This window comes from Pinus tabuliformis, chromosome 4_1 (genome assembly GCF_031772625.1).
Source record: "Pinus tabuliformis cultivar Carrire ecotype Pingquan chromosome 4_1, CPIR1, whole genome shotgun sequence".
Taxonomy (NCBI): domain Eukaryota; kingdom Viridiplantae; phylum Streptophyta; class Pinopsida; order Pinales; family Pinaceae; genus Pinus; species Pinus tabuliformis.
The window spans coordinates 473,259,173-473,271,980 of NC_142303.1; positions in this window are offsets into that span (position 1 = coordinate 473,259,173).

Below are 12,808 nucleotides of genomic sequence, written 5' to 3' on the forward strand. Positions count from 1 at the left end.
CGGTGTATGGAAGAGGAGTGCTCCTGAGTATGGCACAGAGGAGTGTGCTAGAGTATGTACATAATATCATTTATGGAACAAAGTAGCGCACTAGAGTATGGCACAAAGGAGTGCACAGAGTATGGCAGAGTAGGGAGCGCACAGAGTATGGAGCGTGCAGAGTATGGCACAGAGTATCACTTAAAAAATACCAAATTATGAATAAATCTATGATCATCTCATTTGTCCAACTACATAAGTTCGCATGAAATTATGGCTTTTGGTTTCAACTAAATTTTGAAGTTAAATGCATCACCGTTTTATTAAAACACCAAACAAATATGTACAATTCATAATGGCATATTCACTCCTCAAAGATGAATTATATTAACAAAGTTATTATATGGAGTCATGAAATCATACTTGGTCTGAACGAGGAGGCTGACAGAATTCCTCTAGTGACGACGAGGTGCAACCAATCCTGCAAAAATTTTGCAAGAACTCCTCTGGATCTAACCAATCCTGCAAAAAAACCAGCATAAAATTAAAATATTCTTTGAAAAAACCAGAAAAGAAATCTGCAAAAAAAAACAACGAATAAGACACACAAGGACATATGTGATCATTTCCTCCAATGCACTAATGGGCCACCCACGCTAAAAATGCAGAAAATTTCTCCAGCTAACTCGAACTAACAATAACCAATAAACTAACAATGCACAAAATTCTGCAATGACATCGGGGCCATCATATATATAGACATTTTTTCGTCCGAAAAACTAGTTCAACCGAATTATTTTTTCTTTCAAATAAATAGTTCAACTGAATTATTTTTCAGCCGAAAAAAATTATTGTCGATTTTTTCTCCTCCGGCAAAAAATCCATTAAACGATTAACATTAATCTAAATGACCAATTGTTCAAATGAATAAATGTAAAAAATTCAGTCGAAAAAAACTTTTGTTCAGTTAAAAAATTGGGATTATGAATTTTTTGGGGGAATTTCTCACAAAAGTGTAACCCAGCTTCACATGTTTACCCAATTCCTAGCGCCTATTCAGAAGATAGACTCAATTTTTTGGTTTTCCTTCTTGAGAAGCAAGGTGTAAGGCTCTCTAACAAGGGAAAAAGGGATTTCAAGGGCTAGTGTTTGCAAATAAGACTTGTAAAGGAGGGGCCTAGTCAAAGAAATCTTTGTGAAAAGTTGGATTCCAAGTGGTCTTTGTGGAATTATCTTCAAGAGGTTGTGGGACCACATGGGACCAAGTGGACCCAAAGTTAGGTCAAGGGGGTGGAGTTTATCAATCAAGGGTATGCCTAACCTAATTGAGGGGAAGAAAGAAATCAAAGGAATAATTTTCAACAATATTAATACAATGATCCCAATGAGGTCACTAGCCAAGGAAATCAAAGGGAAAGAATGAATCTCGGAGCTAGGGCTTGAAATATCTCAAAATCCCACCGTCGGAATGGCTTCAATTTTGGAGGTCTCCTAGGAGACACAGCAGTGCAGTAGAGGCTAGGAGATCGATTTTTTTTTATGGATAACTTGTGAGAAATGTAGTGCCCTAGGTTTCCTATGGAGGCTAGGCCTAGAAGAAAGAGGGAGAGGTGATAAAGAGTATGCTTTTTGGTGATTTCCTATGGAGGACCAGTGCCTAATCCTTTGGGAGAAATTGATTGAAGGATATTTCAATGCTTTGGATGAATTCACTTGGTCAAGGAGGCCTCTATAACAACTACGCATGGCAATTAGGGCATGCTACAATTGCATCAAGGCCTTTATACTTTGATATGAAATGTATATTGACTTATCAAGATAAAATTTCAACAAAATATCTCTAAGAACATTCACTTATTCAAACATGGCCCGTGAAATGATGCAACGCTATAGAAAGACAAATTTCCACCATTTCACAAAAGAAAAGCAACAAATTTCAGCCTAGTATAGATAAATTCCCCAGCAACATGCATGCAACGTAATAAAAATGTCATCATTGTGTATTAAATAACCTAAATTGGGAACTTTCATGCACTGATGGGTTAGAGGAGCGAAAATGGGCCGAGAGCACGCAGGGTTTCGAATTTTTTTCCCGCGCAGCCGTTCATGGCGGCCATGATCGAGCTTCTGGAGTTTGGCGCAGTGGGTCCGAAGGCGATAGCATCTAGGCATTTTGTTTTTTCTGCCGGGCAAAGATGGCGTCGGATGCAGGTGGAAGGCGGATGGTTTTCTTACAAAAGGAATCTCTGGATATCGATCCGTCTCCCGAGGACCTCCTTGCATGTTGGGGTCTGGAAGATTCAGAGGAGAACCTGCAACACTTCTTCCCGTTGCAGGCAGTGTTGTCAGGAAACAAGGAAAGGTCAGCGGATGCGGGAGAGAAGGCATCGGATGTCATCGCCAGGAGCCCTGGGGGGAAAATACTGAGGGAAGGGCAACTTCATAGCTCTGCTCGGCCGGAAAAGCTGGGATCAGATGCTAAAGTCGCAGGAAAAGAAAGACAAATTCTAAGTTACCCGGAAGGATCGGCGGGTGGGGTCTCCAGGTGGGCTGAGGAAACTAACGAAGGCAGCTACCTACAGTCAGAAAAGCGCTCTGTGTCTTTTGAGGCTGTAGAGGGAGGAGATAAGCCGGAGGATCAGGGTGGAAAGAGGAAGAAGCCCAAAATTTGCAGGAAAAAAGAGGCAAGGCCCAGTTGTGTCTTTGGAGTGGATATCCACATAGACATGGCGTTGGAAGCATCGGAAACCCTTCTTGTCGGGAGAGTTGGAGGAAGGAAGTTAACAGTGGCCTTCATTAAGAAATGGGCTCTGGCTGAATGGAAAGAAGCTCCTGGACAACCAGAAGAGGTCAAGATTCTTGATAGAGGGTGGTTCTGTCTCCGGTTTGGGCATAAGGAGCATGCCGAATGGGTGTTGTCAAAGCATTGGAGCCTTGGGAAGAGGCCTGTGTTACTCAGGAAATGGACGCCTCTCTTTGATGCCCAGAAAGAAAAATCAGAGGAGTTTCCAGTTTGGGTCAAACTAATGGGACTTCCTATTCACCTCTGGACCGATTCGGTTTTCTCTTCCATAGGAAATACTCTGGGTAAGTTCCTCGAGGCTGACAAATCCTATCTACATTCTCACGACTGGAGTGCAGCCCGCCTTATGGTAATTTTAAATCCAAAAGAAGGTTTGGCGGGAGATATCCTACTAAATTACCGAGGCCAAGAGTTCATCCAGACCCTGGACTACGAAAACCTCCCGTTCAGGTGTCACCGGTGCAAAGTATATGGACATCTGGCTCGGGATTGCCCACAGGGTCATCGTAGACGTCGAAGGCAGAGGAAAAATGGTTCTAAGTCAGAGGAAAAGGATCAAATGAAGAACATTGCTCAGAAGGAAGTGGTCCAGTCCAAGGAGGCTGAAGCTCTGGCTGATATCCAGGGGATAGGATTGGAACATATGGAGGGCACTGGAATATCTCAGTCTGAGGAGGAAACGAGTGCTATTGTATCAAATCAGCCCTCTGCAGCTGGTGTCCAAGCAGCTACTGCAATGGAAGATCTATATCAGGCCTGTCCTCCCCCCCTTTATTCTCATCACCTATTTTATCAAGTGACTTGCATGTGGTGTGTAGTGGTGAGTTAGATCGTTCATGTAAACTCTCATCAGTTATAACAGACTTGAAGAAGGGAGAAAACACAACTGATAGTGTTTTATTGACGGTGACATCTCCCCTTCATCTGGCTCCGTTGCATTTCGGAGAAGGAGGACGTGAACCTCATTACAATTTAAGGCCTTTAGCTACCAGAAAAGGAAAAGAGCTAGTTGCAGGCGGTTTGGCAACGGACGAGGTGTCCATAGGTCCAAAGAAGTTAAGAGGGAGGAAGTCGGACTTATCAAAAGCTAAGCTGAAGGCTATCATAGATATTGCTGGAGGAAAGCAGTTGTCCCTGCCAGGGGTGCTTAGAGCAAAGCAATCACCCCCCGAAGGTTTTAAATGATTATTTTATCTTTCAATTGCAGGGGTCTTGCTAGTACCCCCAAAAAACTAGCTCTGAAGGATCTGGTTAAGGAGAATAAACCTGACATCCTCCTCCTTCAGGAAACGCTTGGGAAAGGAGAAGACATTATAGGCTGTCTGCATAAACTTTTGCCGGGATGGAGTTTTCATGCTGTGGATGCTACTGGACATTCAGGAGGTGCGGCTCTGGGATTTAATATGAAGGCAGCGCGTGAAATTTCATCCTGGGGAGCAGAAAACATTTTGGCGGTGGAACTCTATTCCAACGAGCTCTGTATTCCTTTTCTTTTTCTGAATATCTATGGTCCTAATTTGGAGCGGGAGAAGTTCTGGAACTCTTTATTCGCGAAGTCCTTTTTGGCGCACCCAAATCTCATTATTGGCGGAGACTTCAATTTCTCTTTGGGCCTGGCTGAATCCTAGGGTGTCAATGCTAGAGCAGACCCCCTCTCTGCTTTCATTCATCAGAAATTTGCCTTATCGCCTCTTATTGACGTTAACCCATCAAAGATGCGCCCCTCTTGGAGCAACCGAAGGATTGGCGATGATTGGATTGGGAAGAAATTAGATCGCTTTTTAATAAGCGATTTGCTGTCGGAGAAACTTCAGCCATTCAGGCATTGGGTTGGAGATGGTGGCCTCTCTGATCATTTCCCGGTTCTTCTAGAGGTGAAAGGTAATTTAACTAAGCCAGGTATCCCCTTCAAGTTTAACTCCTCTTGGCTTTCGGATGCATCTTACATAAGTCTTTTTCATAAAACCTGGAGGAAAGCTGTGGTAAGTGAAAATGAGAACCGCAATCAACTGTTTATGGAAAATTTATTAAGGATGAAGGCTGCTTCAAAAAGTTGGGCACATCAAAAGAAGCTAAAGGAGGAAGAAACAATGCAAGTAGTGAACGCAGAACTTGCTCTTCTTGAGGATCCAGACAGTCAGGGCTATGACACAGGTGCATCGCGCTCGAGGATACATGAGTTGGAAATGGAAAGAAGGAGAATTCTGCAGCTGAGGGAGCAAAGCTGGCGTCTTAAAAGCAGAGCGGTCTGGTTACAGGCAGGGGATGAAAATTCTAAGTTTTTTCAGAATTATGCAAAAGGGAGAAAAAATACAAACACTATATGGGAAATGAAGAAAGCAAACGGTGACATAGCGCTCTCATTTGAAGATTTGGCAACTGAAGGGGTAAACTATTTCAAACACCTCTTTAAAGCCCCAGGTGAAGCCACAATTGCAGAAGTTATAAGGGTTGCCCAGGTTTTTCCTCGGTTCATAGAGGAGGAAGATAATGAACTTCTTATGGCTCCTATTACAAAAGAGGAAGTTGAAAGCGTCCTCAAATCGATGCAAAAAGACAAAAGTCCTGGGCCGGATGGCTGGACTGTTGAATTTTTCCTGCATTTTTTTGAATTCATTGGCGATGAGTTAGTGGAGGTGGCGGAAGAATCTAGACTCTCAGGTTCTATCTATCAACCCTTTAATGCTACATTTCTAACTCTCATTCCAAAATCTGATATCCCAGGTTCTTTTGCCGATTTCAGGCCCATCTCGTTGTGTACCTGTGTGTATAAAATAATTGCTAAAATCATTGCTGTCAGGATAAAACCCTTCCTTTCTAAAAATGTTTCCCTGGAGCAGTTTGGTTTTCTAGATGGCAGGCAAATTCATGAAGCTGTGGGAGTTGCTCAAGAAACGCTCCACAGTCTCAAAGTTGGAAAGAAAAAAGGAGTCGTTGTAAAAATAGACTTATCTAAGGCTTATGATCGAATCAGCTGGATGTTCCTGAGACTCTTGCTAACTCATCTGGGCTTTAGTTTTGAACTTGTAAGATGGATTATGAGTTGTGTCTCGTCTTCTTCCATAGCTGTTCTGATCAATGGAGCAGCCTCCAGTTTCTTCCGTCCTGAACGTGGCCTACGCCAAGGCTGCCCACTATCTCCTCTCTTGTTTTTGATGGCAGCAGACGGTATCAGTCGTTTGATCCATGAAGCAAAAAGTCAAGGTTTATTGAAAGGAATAGAAGTTGCTCCAAATCTCTGGGTCACTCACCTTCTGTTTGTGGACGATATTATACTCTTCAGCAATGGCAGCCTTGATGATTGCAGGATGCTTAAGAGGATCTTGGACCTCTTTTTGAAAGCGACTGGCCTCTGCATCAATGAGAGAAAATCTACTATTACCTGTGCAGGTCTGGCTAGAGAGGAGGTGCGTCGGGTGTCTTTGGTTCTGAACTTTGAAGTTAAATCGCTTGAGGATTCCTTCAAATATCTGGGGTTCTATCTGAAGCCAGATAATTACAGGATAAAAGACTGGCAGTGGATCCTTGTAAAATTGGAATCAAATCTGAAGCATTGGAGCCACAAGTGGCTCTCCCGGGCAGGTAGACTTGTTTTAATAAAATCTGTTTTAATGGCTATCCCAGTTTATTGGGCGAGCTTGACTTGGGTGCCCAAAGGTATTATAAACTCAATTGAGAAACTTTGCAGCAACTTTCTGTGGGCAGGGTCTAAGTCTGAGAGAGTTACCCCGTGGATCGCATGGGACAAAATTACCCGTCCTAAAGAGTGGGGGGGCTGGGGGATAAAAAACCTTGCTAGCTTCTCCCAATCCCTTGCAGCAAAGTTGGCTTGGAGGATCATTTCAGCGGAGAATTTATGGACTACAGTGACTAAAAAGAAATATATAGATCCATTATCAACACTCGATTGGATCCGACTGCCGCAAAAATCGTCCAAAAATTCCTCGGTGGTCTGGAAAGCAGTGATTGCCTCGGTTAACATCATTGAGAAGGGGTTGGCTTGGTATGTAGGAGATGGAACTCAAATTTGCTTGGGGCGCGATCCTTGGATTGGTTGTTCTGAGGATTTTCATCTATCACAAGATTTGGTGGCTTTCTTAAGAGACAGAGGATTATTCACTTTAAACCAGATTGCTGATCCCAGGGCCTCTTCTATTTGGAATCAAGGGTGGCTTAAAGGACGAGACTTAGATTTGATTGAAGACAGGTTGGAGGAATGGGACAGGTACATAAGGAATCTCGTCAACTCTTCGGTGCGGCTTTCAGACTCTCCGGATGAGTTAAAATGGGTTTTTGCTCAGAATGGCCTTTATTCCCCAAAGGAAGGTTACAAATGGATGATGTCTCAAAAGGGGTGGGAAATTCCGGGCTGGTGGGCTAAACCCTTATGGAAGTTAAAAGGACCTGCTAAAACAAAACTCTTCTTCTGGTGTGTCCTTTTCCAGAAAGTTCCTTCGTGGGATTTCCTTCAAAGAAGAGGCAGAATTGGTCCTGGTAGATGTCCTCTGTGTAAAGACAGTGTCGAAACTGTCCAGCATCTATTTCTCTTTTGCCCCTTCAACTCTAGTCTTTGGGCAGCAACGCTTGGCTTAATAAACGTGCCTCATAGATGGGAAGGGCAGGGACTCTTAGAGGCCTGGCAGAGCTGGTGGTTTTCTTCATTAAACGAAAGGGAACGATCCATCCCTTTAATCATTACTTGGGGGACATGGCTGGCCAGGAATCAAGCCATCTTCAAGGACTCTGTTTTTCCTATAGGAAGGCTTGCAGCTGAGGGAGCGGCCATCTATGAAAGCATCCCTATTCCTCAAGCTCCTAATTCCTCCAGAGCTGTTTGTCAAGAAGTCATAAGACAATCTATGCCGTGGGCTTATTTTGATGGGGCGTCGGATAACAATGGTCGATGTGGGGCTGGCTTGGTCATACATTTTTCAGAAGTAAAGATTCTCAAAGCCTCAGTAGGTCTGGGTCAGGGTTCAAATAATTTTGCCGAATTAAAAGCCCTTCATCTCCTCCTCAGCTGGCTTATCCTCCGAGATGTGCGAGAAGTTCAGATTTTTGGGGATTCCATGAATGTGGTTCAATGGGACTCATCGCTGTCATAATCTTTCTCTGCTTCCTCTGTTTAGAAGGAGTAGCTCGTGAGATGGGGTTGTGGACTGTTTTGGAGGTTGATAACGGGTCTGTTCGGCCTGTTGATCAACCCATTTTTGCTTAATCCTCCTTCACGCTTCCTCTGTTCCTGTATATATCTGTGTATGTTGTCGTTTTCCTTTTTTCCATGTCTCCACTCTCTCCTAATTTTCCTCTGCTGTCTTTCTTGGGCTGTTTTCCCAATATGTGGATGCCCGGGCAGAGTTTTTAGATTTTTCTTAGCGGCTTCCTTTGTGGATTTTTGTATTGGATCCACGCAGTCCTATGCCTCTTTGCTGCTGTCATTTCGGTGCCATACCCTTGCGGTGGCTCTCGTTTCAGTTGCGTGGGCGATAGGACGTTACTCAACTGTTTTGAGTGACTTGGGAGGTTTTCCACTCCTGTAATGGGTCTCTGTCAGAGATCGCTTTGTTTTGCTGAGTCGTGCCTATGATGGCGGTTATGGCTCGGTGTCTTCCTTACATACCTCATTATGTAACCCTTTTTATTAATAAAAGGTTGGAATTTTTTCTGTGGAAAAAAAAAAAACGTAATAAAAATGATAAATTAGCATTAAAAGAACACTTACATGTGGGAACAAGTATATCCAATCATCATCACGTGCCAACATAGAAGCTCCAAGAAAAAAATGAAGAGATCCAAACATCAAAATTCATCTATCGATCCAATTTCGTCCTCCAAAAGAATAGAGAAAATATCACAAGAGAGAATGATCCAATCCAAGTGATGATGATCAAATGATTCCATCGCACTTCTATTTATACACTTCCTAATGAATTCGATTTAGCTAATTAGGCCTAATTTAGCCCCTACAATAAAATAATGTGCATAATAACAAAAACTTTGGTGAAAAGCCCACCAAATAGCTCAATAATGTAAAGGTAATCCTCTCAAGAGGATTTAATGATCAACAAAGTGATGTTGTTTGGAGTTTGAGGAGGCTTGTTGAAGTCCAAGGGGTGCCATGATGAAGAAAAGGAATCCAAATATAGTGGACAAGGGATTGGCACCTTGTTATCCAATCAAGAACCTGTAGTGCTCCCAGGTGGGTGTGGAGGCACAAGGACAACCTCATGGGCTCAAAATGGATCAAATATGCTTTTAAACGATTTGTAAGGGTTAGAGAAATGACATAAACCCTCCATTTGTAGCGGGAGGCATCCTGGAACATCTTCCAAGTGTATGGTGCAATTGTGGAGCCGGTTGGGCATGGTAGACTAGGTGCATCATTCTCATCCAAGGTGGAACACGAGCAATAAATGAACACTACTATGGATCCATGAAGCAATATCTACTATGGTGGAGGCCCGTGAATCTCAACACTCACCATATAAGTGCCAATGTGTCCCTCTGGAGAGCTAGGACCCCGTATAATGAGACCAAGCCCTAAATGAATACCCACCTACAATCTTGGATAAGATCCAATGCACCCCTTGCCTCCAATACAACAAATCATTAGACTAATCAAGTAATAATGCTTACAAGTTATGAGATCAATGAATTACTTCATGGTGGCATGTCCTTCCATAGTGGGGTACTTCATTAGAAATCCATAAGGTACATTCCCATATAAATTCAACCATATATTTATTGGCATCGACACTATTTCCATCAAACTTGGGCAACCATTCATAAAGCTTAGTAATTAATGGGTGGGGAGAAATGAGAGAAACCCTTAATTTTAGTGCCTTAAATGAATTTAAGGATTGAACAACATCTTCAACCATCTTTAGTTTGAACTTCTCATGTGCCAAAAAGCAGTCAACTAAACTAGATAAAGAAGAGATATTTTTAGAGTTGCATGATTTTTCAAGCCAGCCCCCAAGTTTGGTCCCAATAGAGATGAGGAACTAATGAATCTGAACATGTTCTTGAATGGTGTTGGCCTTCAATATATATTCCATGAAATTATCCACATGGTTAACTGTTAAAGATGGGTCATCATCAAACCTAGGTAAGGTTTCCCCATGATCATAATTAATGGCATTTTGGTATCCTGGGATCCATTTAATATCCAATGTTGGGTGTCTTGCTATCCAATCCCACATGGTGTTGAATATTCTATGGGGATCATATGTGGAGTTGCCAGGGTGATTGAATTTTCCTTCACAAATGCTTACTTCACCCTACAAGCATTGACTTTGAAGTTCAATGAGGAACCAGACTTTGTTCCTCCAATGGAATGGAGTCGCCAATAATGTTATTTCAATATGTCGTATGGGAAAAAAACCACACGTCTCGTGTCCCCGACAACAATGCCAAAAATGTTTACCGCTTAAACTAGCAGGGATCCTAAAGGGACAACTACTAAGTCAAGGGCAGCAATGGAGCAATAGCCCATTGTCACCTTAGCTAAATCTCCCTGCTCTATACAAATTTCCACCGATGGGATGAGACCCGGTATGAAAGGAATCACTAGATGAATGAGTCAATGAAGGGATAAAGAGAGATTCCTAGAGCCTATTCATAAGAGAGACTCAATTTTGTGTTTTTCCTGCTCAAAAACCAAGTTATAAGACTCTCTAAGAAGGGCCAAAGGGATTTCAAGGGCTAGGGTTTTCAAATAAGACTTGTAAAGGAGGGGCCTAGTGTTTGGTCAATTTAGAGTGTCCTAAATTGTTGTACTAGTTGTCAATCCAGGAGTTGTAAACTGTTGAAGTGTGGCGCACTATATGTGCAAGATAACCTATTTCTTCCTTTTTGTCGTTTTTTATTTTTTTATTTTGTTTTGGGGGTTTTTATCTTCGTTTATCTCCTAATGCGAAATGGAAATTCTATCCCTAAGTTTTAAGATTACTCTAAAAGACAAGTATGGATATAAATTTTTAAGGCAATTATGTCCTTTATAATGATTTCCAAAACTTCAAACTTCAGAGGGTCTTAGAACATACTAATGAAGAAATTAATTCCTGAAAGAAAATGAAAATGTGCCACTATTCTAATCAAACAAACAGTGAACTATTGATCATGAAACCATTATCACCGCTGCTGTCTAAATACAAAAGAAATGAGTTAAGCTACTGCACTCAAAGAAATCCAAAAATTGCAAGTAAAGTAAAACTAAATTCAAATTACATCAATTCATAGTCTGACCCCTCGCCAGTTAGTCTAGCTATGGCTTTCAGAGGTAATCATCAACAACTTGAGCAATCTAATATCTAATTGCAGAAAAGTAAAACTAAAATCAAATCACATCAATTCATACTCTGACCCCTCGCCAGTTAGTCCAGCTATGGCTTTCGGAAGTAATCCTCAACAACTTGAGCAATCTGATATCTAATTGCAGAAGAGTAAAACTAAAATCAAATCACATCAATTCATAGTCTGACCCCTCACCAGTTAGTCTAGCTATGGCTTTCGGAGGTAATCATCAATGATATGAGTAAGTTGATTTCTAAACTAACTAATAAATCCAATGAACACGACTGAAATAAACAAAACAGAACTGGAATTAAAAGCTAAGAAAAGCAAGTCAGTGGAAACACTGATTCCATGTCACTAGTTTTTGCAAAAGGGAATGTATGAAGATGCCCGGGCCTACTGTAATCTAGAACATACACACTGATCAACGTTAACAACAATGTACAAAGCATGTAAAATTATGAACAAGAATGAAGCGTTAGTACCATAGTAAATGAAATATACATAAGTGAATAACTATGGCATATTTGCAATAAACATAAAGAAACACAACATGAAATTGTACAGTAATAAGAAACAAAACCTTGGCCTGTGCAGGGGCCCTTTGCACAACCTCGGGCAACAGCTATCAATCAAAAATTATGCTCACACAATCATGTAGAAACAGAGTCTTCTCATATATTTCAAAACGCAGTCACAACAATAAAACTAGTGTCATGGCACAGTGGGCTTTTTTAACAGCAAAATTATATTCAAAAGACTAACTCCTATGTGTATAGAAACGCATTATTTATAACAAAAGGTTACATAACTGTTTTCCTGTAAACTACGCTGATAGAGGACACGTAAACGACAGCGTCCATGGATTTAGCATCATGGCTGCCGAGATTATGCAATCTATTAAAAACGGCTTGTTGGATTCACATTGTGGGTAGCCTATAGGTGTCAGTGTGCCTCCAGAGATCTAGAAACGGCCACGAAAATCTTTCATGTGCTTGGAAACAGAGTCTTGTTGTTGTAGGACTCTTCTGTTTGACCATCGCTTCCCCTGATGAATTTGACTGATCCAATAGGACTCGATCCATGTCCAAGTCATTTCCAACTTTCCCATGTGGCTCGCTTTGCCTGATGACACCTGCAATGTAGACTTTAACAAAAAAAGCTGTGGAAAGCTGAAGCAGCTGCAGAAAGTGACAAGATTCCACAGCTCAATGAGCAAAAATCTAGTTCAAACAACAGACACAAAACATAGTTAAAAAAACCACTTTAAATGCTCTTTTATGATTAATATGCAATGATGTTGATAGCTTAGGAAATCCAGGTGAATGAAAAGAGTCTAGGAAAGCGTATAGGAAAGATGCAAGTTTAGGGCTCAACATACCCCCACTGTTAAGGTGTTGCATGTCCCCATGAAACCAAAATTTTGACCATCCTCTCTTCAATCCATATGCTCTAAGACCTCCGCCAGCACATCCAGCCCTCTTCTCCTCTTCCTTGGCACTGCTAACATCCTAGGCTTCCTCATCAAGCATCTGAATTTGAGGTTGATAAGTGCTTTACTCAACCTCCTGCACTTCTTCTTCAATTTCCTGTTCTTTTTCTGCCATAGCCCAAGATGTAACATAGTGTTGTCATGAATGATCTTGTCCAATCTGCTTTGTTCCCTTAATGTTTCATTTTCATTTTTAATGTGTCTATTTAAGACCTCCAATTCAAAAACTTCTTGTTTCA